Source organism: Pyrus communis, chromosome 1 (assembly GCF_041283825.1).
Source record: "Pyrus communis isolate YQ-2024b chromosome 1, ASM4128382v1, whole genome shotgun sequence".
In the NCBI taxonomy this organism is placed as follows: domain Eukaryota; kingdom Viridiplantae; phylum Streptophyta; class Magnoliopsida; order Rosales; family Rosaceae; genus Pyrus; species Pyrus communis.
In genome coordinates, this window is record NC_142565.1 from 20,911,509 (window position 1) to 20,924,973 (window position 13,465).

Below are 13,465 nucleotides of genomic sequence, written 5' to 3' on the forward strand. Positions count from 1 at the left end.
TGCACCACATTCCTTCATTTGCCTTCCAATTGATTTTATTACACACTTGGCTGCACACTAACACCAAACAATGTAAAATGCAACTAGTTTAATCCAAAAACAATACAAAAACGCCAAATAAGAACGATATACATGCATGCAAAATATGACTTATCAGGCGCCCCTTCGATTTCTGAACGACGCCCCTTCGCTTTCTGAACGACACGTGGTAGTGCAGATGCGGCTCCTTTTGACAAAGCTGCACGCGTTTTCTGAAAAGCAGAGAAAGCGTCGCCGGACTTTGCGCTTGTCGGCTAAAGATGTGTAGTTGCGATGATGGCCTCCACGTGTTTTCTGAAAAGAAGAAATCTTTTGACAAAGTTGAACACGTCTTCTGAAAAGCCAAGAAAGCGTCGCCAAAATTGCGCCGGAAATTCCGACTTTTTGAATCGGTGGACGCGTCGCCTTGGCTTTTTATAGAGCTATCGATCACCACAACAAACACAATCTGAAGATTTCCCATTCTTGAAAATCGACTCCGGCCCTTTGAAATTTAACTCCTTCCACCCCTTCTCTTTGAACACTTTTGAAAAATGGCAAACTCATCGAACCTTAGCTTAGAATTGAGTCTCAGCAGTGATGCGGGCGCGCCGCGTCAAGGTAACGTATGGCGCCCTTCTTTCTTATCTTCTAACGGTCCTCTTACAGGTGAAGACTCCGTGATGCAGGACGTCACAACAGCTACAATAGTAGCTAGGAACCTCCTCACTCCAAAAGATAGTAGGCTGCTGTCAGGACGGTCCGATGAGTTGGCCGTTCAAGAGTCCCTCGCACTTAGTGTTCAGTGTGCGAGCTCTGTGTCCAACATGGGCCAACGCTTGCTTGCCCGCTCCCGTCAGGTGGAATCATTGATGGCGGAGGTGGAAAGTCTTAAGCAAGAGATCAAACTGCTTAAGTACGAGAATAGAAGTTTGCCTGTGCTTGCGAATAACTATTCGTCGGGCATGAAGAGGAAGCTAGATGAGCTACAAGAATCCAATGGTCGAATGCAAAGTGACCGTCAAAGGCTTGCGGCTTTCTTCCAGAGGCACATTTTTCCTGGCTCATCTAGCGTTCCACCCAGTATTGAGGCCTCTTCTTTGATGCCTCCCGCTCCGATGACTTCCGCTCCGATGCCTTCCGCTCCGATGCCTCGTGCTCCTAGAGTTTTGCCCAGTAGTGGGGCTTCACGCAAACAACCTTTGTGAAAGTTACATTCTGCCATTTTTTTTTTTTTTATTTTTTTTTTTTATTTTTTTTTTATGAACATGCTTTGTTTTATTCTGTGCATTGGGTTGCCTCCCAAGTAACGCTTTCTTTTACGTCTTGCAGCCGGACGAAGAACCCAATCACTCCAGGATATGTTCACGACTCGGATGAGAACTCCGAGTCATGAACTAGTACCTAAAACAAGAAACAAAACAAGATTAAGAATCTGGAATAAAATAAAAACAAACGAAAATAAAACAATCCAAGGGATTAGCAAATTTTCTAATCCCCGGCAACGGCGCCAAAATTTGGTGCGAGAATTATACGCACACAAATTAAACCCTCTTTTTGACAAATTGTAGTAAGTATGTAAGTAGGGATCGTTCTTAACCGGGGATTAGGAGGGATTGCAAATCTCTTGGAAATTGATTCAAAAACGTAAAAACGCAATATAAAACACTAAACTAGACTCAAAGAATGTAAAACTAAACTTTAAAACACTAAAACAAACCAAAAGACTCAAACATCACCCAAAACACTCAAAACTGCCTAAAAACCACTTTCTGGGCAGATTTGAGTACAAACACAAATTTGGACGAAATTAAGTTATGACTTGACTCAAGACTCTTAAAAACACAACTAAATGTAATTCTAACTAATCTAACACTTTAAAATAAATGGGGGATTGGTTTTGACGAATTTAAAACTAAAACAGAAACTTGGAAACAAAACAGATTGTACAAACGAAATTGATGGAATAGAATGATGGAAAGTTAGCTACGGGGTTCATCTCCACATATGTTATACTTGCATAATAAAATGATTTCCAATTGCGTTTCAATAAATCATTAATTCTCAACACCCCAAGTTAACCGTGATGCACTAATTAACCTTCAAATCTTCCTAACGTTATTGAATTGGATGATTGCATACGACAACCCAAAACATTCCCCACAAGTCCCCTACATGATTGCATAATAGAGATACAAGCAAGAATCATTACGCTCTATGAAAATTATAAGTGTTGACGAGGCATTCGTTACTATGATTGCATGAAACTTATGCCAAGAATTCGTTTAACGCGATTGTTTATAAGCAACCTCCACTACTTGTGAATATAAGTTCATAACTATTAGGTGAAACTCACTTATATTCTAGCGTCATATTCATGCATGAAAATTAAGCGTGCACTCTCAATAAACATACATAAATAGGTTATCAATCAAACAGTTAAACAAATTGAATTCACAACTTATGAAACGTAATTAGAAGTAATCAAATCAAAATGCAAGCATAAACATTTATTTCGAATCACCCCCTAACCAAGGGGGGTTTAGTTCCTCATAACTTTGAAATCAAAGAAACACCTAAACATTCCAACAACTCAAACTTGAATTGTATGAACGTTTAGGCACTCTTCTCTTCCATTCCTCATACGTACAAAACAAAGAGAATTGAATTTAAACATTGAAATCAAAGAAACACCTAAACATTCCAACAACTCAAACTTGAATTGTATGAACGTTTAGGCACTCTTCTCTTCCTCGTTGTTGTAGCACAAGGTCTAAGGATAGTTTGATGGTGTGAATGGTTTGGGGAGTGGTGTTTGGATTAATAGGGAAACTCACGGCACAAAGGGGGAAGTGTTGGTGGTATGTACAATGGAATGGAAGTGTGTTGTGACTGAAAATGTGTATGGAAGAGTGTATGAGAATGAAATGTGTATGAATGAGTGTGTATGAATTGTGGCTGCAATGGATGCTTATTTATAGGTGAAATGGGGGGAACATGACAGCTAGGAACTTGGTGGAAATCTGGAATGGTGATGGGAGATGCATGTGGCTGATTTATGCATGTGATTAAAGGGTGGAAATGCATGTGCAATGAATATGTGGCTGCATGTGCAAGGGGACAATCTGGAAATGAAGGTGAATGTGCTGATTTGTGGTGCAATGATGAAAGGCAAAGTGCATGTGCAGAAATGATAAAGGGGGAAATGCATGTGGCTGCAATGGTAAAGGATGGGAGTGCATGTGCAATGTTTTAATGAATTGGGAAAGCATGTGCAAAAGGGGAATGCATGTGGCTGCAAGGTGTGAATGATTATGAGTATGATAAGTGATAAGTGTATGGTTATGATAAGTGATAAGTGGTTATGATAAGTGATATGATATGTGGTGATGATAAGTGTATGATATGTGGTTATGATAAGTGATAAGAAAGCATGTGGAATAGGTTGTGAAAGCATGTGAATGCATGTGTTGATGAATGGGATTGTGGAGATGCACGGCATAAGGGAATTGGAAAGGTTTAAATGTCCTAAAACTAAAGGGAACAAGGTTCCAACACTTTGGTCTTCAATTAGGTCTTCAATTTCGTCCAACACTTTGGCTCCAAGCATAAGCTATCCATCCTTAGCCCAAAAGTGCTCCAAAAGTCTCCAAAATGCATCTTTTTGCTCCTTTAGCCCTTTGGACCTACAAACACACGAAAATAGCTTAAAGGACTAAAATAACTAAAGAAACATAATGTAAATGCACGAGAACAAGCCATTTAAGTCGCATGAATATGCTCCTATCACCCATTTGTCTAACCTGATTTCTTTAGGGTTTGGCTGCTTATATATATGTGTTTTACCACCATGCCGCAGAAATATAACCCTCTCCACAAATCAGAAATTCGTCAAAATATATTCAGCCCCCTTGCCGCAGCCTTCCTCCACCAATCTGCCATATTTTCACACTTTGCCGCAACCCCCATGTCCCCTAAACACTACCATATCATTCCTTACCTACTCATCCATCTAAATAACCCCTAGAACCTGTCCTAGTTCTTGTGCCGCAGACAAGAGGAGGAGAAAAAGCTTGGGACGTTCATGCAAAACTGCTTGAGGATTGCTGGAACGTTTTAGGTGTTGTCTTTCCGTTGAATTCCATGTTTAATTTTGATATTCTTTGTGTTGTGAGTATGAGGAACTAAACCCCCTTGGTTAGGGGGGGGGGGGAATTCGAAACCATGTACATGCTTGCAATATGATTTGATTACATTCAGTTGTTATTTCATAAGTTGTGGATTCAATTCGTTCATCTATTTGATTGATAACTTATTTGTGTATGTTGATTGAGAGTGCACGCTTAGTTTTCATGCATGAATACGATGCTAGATTATGAGGGAGTTTCACCTAATAGTTACAATCTTATAATCACAAGTAGTGAAGGTCGCTTGAAAACGATCGCGTTGAATGAATTCTTAGCATAAGTTTCATGCAATTCATAGTAACGAATGCTTCGTCAATGCTTATGTTTTTCATAGAACTTAATGATTCTTGCTTGTATCTCTATTATGCAATTCATGTAGGGAACTTGTAGGGAATGTTTTGAGTTGTCGTATGCAATCATCCAACTTAATAACTTGTGGAAAAACTGAGGGTTAATTAGTGCAATTCACGGTTAATCTGGGGCGTTGAGTATTTATAATTTATTGGAAGAACAACTGAAAATCGTTTTGTTTGCAAGTGTGACATGTGTGGAGAAGAACCTCCTAACCAGCCTGTTATCCATCCTTTTTATCCAAAAACATTCTACAATCTGTTTAGTTTAAAGTTTCTGTTTTATGTTAAATTTTCGTCCAAAACAAATCCCCCTTTAATTTGAAGTCTTAGATTAGTTAGAAAGTGTTTTGATTTATGTTTCTAAGTATTTTGATTCAAGTTTTCACCCAATTTCGTCCAAATTAGTGTAGGTGCTCAAAACTGCCCAGAAAGTGGTTTTTAGGCAGTTTTGAGTCTTCTAGTTGCTGTTTTGGGTTTTAGGTTTGTTTAAGTGTTTTAACTTTTAGTTTTGCATTCTTTGAGTCAAGTTTAGTGTTTTAAACTTTGTTTTTGAGTTTTTAAGTCAGTTTCCAAGTGTTTAGCAATCCCTCCTAATCCCCGGTATAGAACGATCCCTACTTACATCTTTACTAAAATTTGACAAAAAGAGGGTTTAATTTGTGTGCTTAATTAGTTAGCATCAGCGCACCAGAGGCATTATGGAAAATATTCAAGTTCATTATTAATCGAATTTATCCATCTGTTGAGCGAATGCAAATACATCTTCCTAATATGCACCAAGTTCAGTTTCGTGCCGATGAAAGCATAACAAATATTCTACATGATGAGAGTACAAGAAAGACAATGTTGACTGAATTTTTTACACTTAATCATGTGGATGCAGAAGCGCGACATTATTTATACATGGAGATACCATCACATTACAGATGGATTCAAGCTCAAAGAAAGTGGTCTAAAAGAAAGAATTGTAACAAGGTTATTGGGCGAATATATGCAGTTTCACCTGCTGAAGGCGAAAAATTTTACCCTCGGATTCTTCTTAATCATGTTAGAGGACCAACATCCTTCACAAACTTGAGAACAGTTAATGGGGTTTTGCATCCAACATTTAAGCAGGCAGCAGAACAACGAGGTTTGTTAGAAAGAGATGACAGTATTCGACAATGTTTGTTAGAGGCCTCCACAATTCAGATGCTGTCGGCTTTAAGAAGATTATTCGTCAGCATATTGGTATATTGTGCACCAATTGGTGTTCGAGGGTTATGGGATGAGTTCTGTCCATTCATGATGGAAGATTATGTTTCCATGACTAACATAACTCCCACACTTGCTACCAACATACTCTTGCGTGAGTTGAACATACTTTTGGTTCAATTTAACAAGAGTATAAACGAGTTTGATTTGCCCCAAATGACAAGAGGAAATGAATCAAGTTCAGGAATGACCGGATGTATTGAAGATGAAATATCCATATGTATTCCACAACAAGATCTTGATGCAATTGAACGCTTAAATGATGACCAAAAAAGTGCGTTTAACATAATAATGGGTGCAGTTCAACGATCGGATAATGCAACTTTTTTTGTGGATGGTCCCGGTGGAACTGGAAAAACTTACTTATATCGCGCATTGTTAGCAAGCTTGAGAAGGTTGGGGCACATAGTATTAGCAACAACATCATCTGGAATAGCAGCTACGATATTGCCTGGTGGGAGGACAGCACATTCTAAATTCAAGATACCACTTAGTCTCGATGCATCATCGATGTGTTCGATCGGTAAACAATCTGATTTAGCAAAGCTAATACAAAAGGCAAAGGCAATTATTTGGGATGAAGCAACAATGACGCATCGTCATGCATTTGAAGCACTCGATCGAACGTTCAGAGACTTAACAGATATTGACTTACCATTTGGGGGGAAGATAATGATATTTGGGGGAGATTTTCGACAAGTTCTTCCTGTTATCCGGAAAGGAACCAAGTCCGAACTAATCCAAGCAAGTGTTGTTAAGGCATCATTTTGGTCACAAGTAAAGATTTTAAAACTCAAACAAAACATGAGATCCATAAATGATTGTGAATTTTCAGAATTTTTACTTCGTGTTGGTGATGGGAATGAAGATGTTATTATGGATGATATGGTAAAACTACCTGAATGCATGGTGATACCATGGGAGAGTGAGCATTCCATTAATCAATTAATTGCCAAAATCTTCCCTGACTTAGAGGATCATATAAATGATGCAACCTACATGGTGGAAAGGGCAGTGGTAACTCCTACAAATGAAGACGTTGATATGTTGAATGAAAAGATAATCAATATGTTTCCGGGTTTAGAAGAGACAATGTATTCATTTGATTCAGTTGAGGATGACGCAAGGAATTTGTATCAGCCAGAGTTCTTGAATTCAATCTCACTTGGTGGTTTGCCTCCGCACAAGTTAACTCTGAAAAGAGGTGCTCCAATCATGCTTTTAAGAAATATTGATCCGAAATTGGGATTGTGTAATGGTACAAGATTATTGTGTCGTGGTTCTTACTGAAATCTTATTGATGCTGAAATTCTAACTGGACAATTTGCCGGATCCAGAGTTTTCTTACCAAGAATCCCTCTCAAAAGTACTGATACTGCTGGGCTTCCATTTGAACTTACAAGAAAGCAATTTCCAGTGAAACTAAGTTTCTCTATCACTATAAACAAATCTCAAGGTCAGACAATACCACATGTAGGCGTTTACCTTCCAGATCATGTCTTCAGCCATGGACAATTATATGTGGCTTTATCGAGGGGGGTCTCAAAGTCAACCACAACCGTGTTAGTAAAAAGTGGCTCCATAGTAGGCCAACAAGGTGTATTTACACGGAATGTAGTATACAAAGAAGTCTTGCTTCATTCCAGCTAATTATGGTGATTCCTAATAGGTAACAGCTTTATTAACGATAACCTTTCAGTATGCATTTCTCACTTATCAATTAACTCTTTTTATTTGATTTTTAATTTTCTCACTATCGTTTGTAGATTGGCAATGAAAATTTGAAGCATCAATCATGAACAAATGGGTGGAAATTGCAGCATTGATGTCAATATGTAAACTTTCTTTTCAAAAGAAACATTGACATATACACTCTATGAGTATTGTGAATAATGTACATATTGTTATGTAGGATTTATATTTTGACATTTAAATTGTTTTGTATTTTGGTACGAGTACTTACTGTTTTCATCTACTAATTTTTATTTATTTACATATACTTGCTATCGTTCATAGGCTTTAGGTAGGAACTTGCATCTAAAATCGTATGTTGTTTGATAAGTGCATGAATAACATTTAAATCATTACTTTACACAAAGTAAAAATGAAAAACATGATAACTTTTTAGGACGTGCATGATAAAAAAAAAAAGTTCCACTTTGCACAATACATTTAAAGTATATCTTGACAATTACAATGGGAAAAACTAACACAATACACCTTTAGGGGCGCGTAGCGCCCGTGATGCAAAAATGCCTCTCGCACACACGTTAGATGATTGAACATAATAAAAAATTGAAAATAATAAGAAATTGTTGTGATGGACACAAACACAATTTATAAAATAATCACTTAAGAAATATAAGAATATCTAAAACAACATATCTTTGGGGCGCGTAGCGCCCGTGATGCAAAAATGCCTCTCGCACGCACGTTAGTGCGTGCAGAGAGGCTAGTTTTACTTAAATTCGTTTTTCAAAAGTATTTTCTACAAAGTTTTTGTTTTAAGTTTTAAATTCGTCAAAAACAATCCCCCTTTCATTTAGTCTTGTTATTTGAGTCAAAATCTGTTTTCTTTGAGTCTTTTGAGTCAAGTTAAGGTTTATTTTCGTCCAAAACACTTGTTAGGTCTAAAATTGAGTCTTTTTAAGTGTTTGTTGCTGTTTTGAGTGTTTTAAGTTAGTTTAGAGTCTATAGAGTCTATTTTAGTGTTTTTTTTAGTCTTAATTGTGTTGATTAGCATCCCTTCTAATCCCCGGCCTAAAACGATCCCTACTTTCATATACTACAATCATAGGGTTTTAATTTGAGTGTTAGAATATTTCTCATCACACCCTTCGGAAATGTGCCCTCAATTGATTGAGAATGGGGGATGGGAGAGTGCAAATGCCATTGGATTTCCAAGCCACAATCAGCCAAGGAATGATCCATATTCCAACACATACAATCCGGGTTGTGATGCGAAAATAGTTAAGCACACAAATTAACCCTCTTGTTGTCAAGTTGTAGTAAAGATGCAAGTAGGGATCGTTCAGGACCGGGGATTAGGAGGGCTTGCTAAAACCTCTAAACTGACTCAAAAACATAAAAACAAAGTTAAAAACGTTCACAAAGACTCAAAGGACTCAAAACAGGTTCAAAAGACTCAAAACTGCCTAAAAACACTAACTAGGCAGTTTCTGACCTTAAACACAATTTTGGACGAATTTAAGGTTATGGTTTGATTCAAAACACTTTAAAACACAAACTAAACAGATTCTAAACCCTATAGAACAAGAAAGTAAAGGGGGGTTTTGATTTGACGAAAATTGAAATAACAAAACAAGTTATAAAACTAGGCAGATTATAAAACGAATTTGTGAAAACAAGATGATGGATGGATTAGTTAGAGGTCCATTCTCCACACATGACACATTTATATATGAATCGATTCTCCAATTGCTTTTCACTAACTATGATGCTCAACACCCCAAGTTAACCGTGATGCACTAATTAACCCTCAAATTTTCCTTATGTTATTGAATTGGATAATGCATGCGACAATTCAAATCATTCTCCAACGGTTCTCAACATGAATGCATAGAAGAGATACAATGAGAGATCATTATGCTCTATGAAAATTATAAGTGTTGACGAGGCAATTGTAACTATGAATGCATGATACTCTTGCCAAGAATTCAATTAACACGGTTGTGACTAGCAACCTTCACTACTCATGTTTATAAACTTGTGACGATTAGGTGAAACTTGTTTATAAACTAGCATCAAGTTCATGCATGAAAACTAAGTATGCATCCTTAATCAACATACAAAAACGAGTTTTTAATAAACAGATAATTGAATTGCAATCACAACTTAGCAAATCACAATTGGAAGAAATCGAATCATATTTCAAACATGTTCATGGCTTCAAACTTTCCCCTAACTAATTAGGGGTTTAGCCACTCATGATTACAGCAAACTCAGAGATTAATAACAAAATAAACATTGATAACAAGAACGAAGTACACCTAAAACGCTCCAATCTGCAAGCTTGAACCGTTTTAAGCTTCCTTCCTCTCCTAGTTGGTGCGGCACAAGGGTTTTGGGGAGTTTTGGGGGTTATGGATGATGTAGAATGATGTGTTTAGGAAAGGGATTGTGACATAATCTTGCAGATTTTGGGAGAGAAGAGGAAGGTAAGGTGCGGCACATGTCTAGGGCTTCTAGAACATGTGATTTAGGCAACCACATTATTTGGAAACTTGCATAATTGGAAACCTTTCAAGAATAGAAACTCCCCATAATGGAAATTGGTTTCCATTTCTTGATTCCACCTTCTTCCTTCGATTCTAGGCTCACTTGAACTTCCATTTCGTCCAACACCTTGGCTCCAAACATAAGCTATCCAATCTTAGCCCAAAAGTGCTCCAAAAGGCTCCAAAATGCACTTCTTTGCTCCTTTAGCCCTTAGAACCTGAAAACACACAAAAGTGGCTTAAAAGACTTAAAGAACTAAGAAATAACAACGTAAATGCACAAGAACAAGCCAACTAAGTCGCCTAAATATGCTTCTATCATGTTGGAGAGACCATCCAAACTTCAAGTGGAGGGAGCCTCAACAACCTTAACAACAAGGAGGCTCTAGGCTACCCCCGGGGTTTTACACCAAGCCATACGGCTCCAATCCAAACCAAGCACAACCTGCCCAAAACAATCAAGGTACGTCGTTGGACAATGAAACAGTTCTTAAGTTACTTACCAATTTGTCTTAGGGGCAAGAGAATCAAAACAAAGCCATGCAAAATCAAGACAAAAGGGTGGATCACTTGGAGAAGCAAATTGGGCAGATTGCGGAGTTTGTAGGACAATTCCGAGACCAAGGCAAGCTCCCTAGCTCAACCATTGTCAATCCAAAGGGAGGGTTCGAATCTGCCAAGGCAATCATGCTGAGAAGTGTTAAGGAGGTTGGAACCACCCCAAAACCGTCCAAAACAAGTCAAGAAGAGGACATGTTGCTGCAAGAAGAGGAGGAACAAGGAACAAAGGCCACGTCAAGGGTGGAACAAACCTTGCCGCAGCCCCCTATTGTCCCAAAACCGTCCCACACCACTAAGGTAAGTCCAAATTCGACTTTGTCAAGTTCTATTCCACTAAATGTGCCCTTTCCTAGCAGGTTTAGGCAATTAAAGAAGGATGAGAGTGAAAAGAACATTTTGGAAACCTTTAGGAAAGTTCAAGTCAACATTCCGCTCCTTGATGCAATCAAACAAGTTCCTAAGTATGCCAAATTTTTAAAAGAGCTTTGCACAACGAGGAAAAGGATTTCAAACAAGGAGGTGGTCCAGGTAAGTGAAAATGTGTCTGCAGTGCTACAAAGGAAACTACCACCTAAATGCAAAGATCCGGGTAGTTTTACAATTCCTTGTGTTATTGGAAATACTAAGTTTGAACATGCTATGTTAGACTTAGGAGCTTCAATTAATGTCATGCCTTACTCAATTTATGCATCTATGAACTTAGGAGAGCTTAAAAATGATGGTGTGATTATTCAATTAGCCGATCGTTCTAATGTATATCCAAAAGGAGTTTTGGAAGATGTTTTGGTGCAGGTTAACAATTTGATTTTCCCAGCGGACTTTTATGTGCTTGACATGGAAGATTCGGCCCATTCTACACCATTGCCGATCCTCCTTGGGAGGCCTTTCATGAAAACGGCCCGCACCAAGATAGACGTGTTCAAGGGGACATTAACAATGGAATTTGATGGGGAAGTGATGCGTGATTTATACGCACACAAATTAAACCCTCTTTTCGTCAAATTGTAGTATATGTATAAGTAGGGATCGTTCTAGACCGGGGATTAGGAGGGATTGTTAACCACTTGGATTTGACTCAAAAACGTAAAATAACAATATGAAACACTATACTAGACTCAAAGAATGCAAAGCTAAACTTTAAAACACTAAGACAAACCAAAAGACTCAAAACAACACAAACACACTCAAATCTGCCTAAAAACCACTTTCTGGGCAGATTTGAGCACAAACACAAATTTGGACGAAATTAAGTAATAACTTGACTCAAGAACGTAAAAACACAATATAAAACACTAAACTAACTCAAAGAATGTAAAACTAAACACTTAAAACATTAAAACAAACCAAAAGACTCAAACATCACCCAAAACACTCAAAACTGCCTTAAAATCACTTTCTGGGCAGTTTTGAGCACTTTGGTGAATCTGGACGAAATTGGGAAATAAAATGAATCAAAACACTTAAAAGCACAAACTAAATTGATTTCTAACTAAATTGGACATTAAAGTAAAGGGGGATTTAGATTTATACGAAAATTGAAATAACAAAACAAGTTAATAAACTAAACAGATTGTAAAACGAATTTGATGGAATGGAATGAATGGATGATAGAATGGCTAAGGGGTTCATCTCCATACATGTTATACTTGCATAATAAAATGATTTCCAATTGCATTTCAATAAACTATGATACTCAACACCCCAAGTTAACCGTGATGCACTAATTAACCTTCAAATCTTCCTAACGTTATTGAATTGGATGATGCATGCGACAATTCAAAACATTCCCCACAAGTCCTCAACATGAATGCATAGAAGAGGTACAAGCAAGAATCATTACGCTCTATGAAAATTATAAGTGTTGACGAGGCATTCGTTACTATGGATTGCATGAAACTTATGCCAAGAATTCATTTAACGCGATTGTTTATAAGCAACCTCCACTACTTGTGAATATAAGTTCATAACTATTAGGTGAAACTCACTTATATTCTAGCGTCATATTCATGCATGAAAATTAAGCGTGCACTCTCAATAAACATACATAAATAGGTTATCAATAAAACAGTTAAACAAATTGAATTCACAACTTATGAAACGTAATTAGAAGTAATCAAATCAAAATGCAAGTATAAACATATATTTCGAATCACCCCCTAGCTAAGGGGGGTTTAGTTGAATTTAAACATTGGAATCAAAGAAACACCTAAACATTCCAACAACTCAAACTTGAATTGTATGAACGTTTAGGCCCTCTTCTCTTCCATTCCTTATTCGTACAAAACAAAGAGTATTGAAATTAAACATTGAAATCAAAGAAACACCTAAACATTCCAACAACTCAAACTTGAATTGTATGAACGTTTAGGCCCTCTTATCTTCCTCTTCGTTGTAGCACAAGGTCTAAGGATAGTTTGATGGTGTGAATGGTTTGGGGAGTGGTTGGAGTGGCTGCAATGGAGGAGAAAAGTGTTTTGGTGGCTGCTGCAAGGGTGTGGAGAGGTTTTGACGAATTTCTGGAATATGGAAGAGTCAATTGTGTGTCAATGAAGTGTGTATGGTTTTTATAGGGAGATGGATGGATGGGAGAGGGAACATGACAGCTAGGTTGCATGTGCAAATGCTAGAAATCTGAAATGGTGATGGGAGATGCATGTGGCTGCTTTATGCATGTGATTAAAGGGTGGAAATGCATGTGCTTTGAATAAGTGGCTGCATGTGCAAGGGGACAATCTGAAAATGCATGTGAATATGATGGAAATGCAATCTGAAATGGGATAGCATGTGGGTGAATGTGTGGCTGCAATGATGAAGTGAATGCATGTGTTGAATGATTAAAGTGCATGTGCAATGT

General features: G+C 37.7%; 1 pseudogene; it reads left to right on the forward strand.

Moving 5' to 3' along the window:
- The first annotated feature begins 2,235 nt into the window (after window positions 1-2,235).
- On the forward strand, window positions 2,236-7,462 carry LOC137722087 (uncharacterized; annotated as a pseudogene).
- The last annotated feature ends 6,003 nt before the right edge of the window (window positions 7,463-13,465 follow it).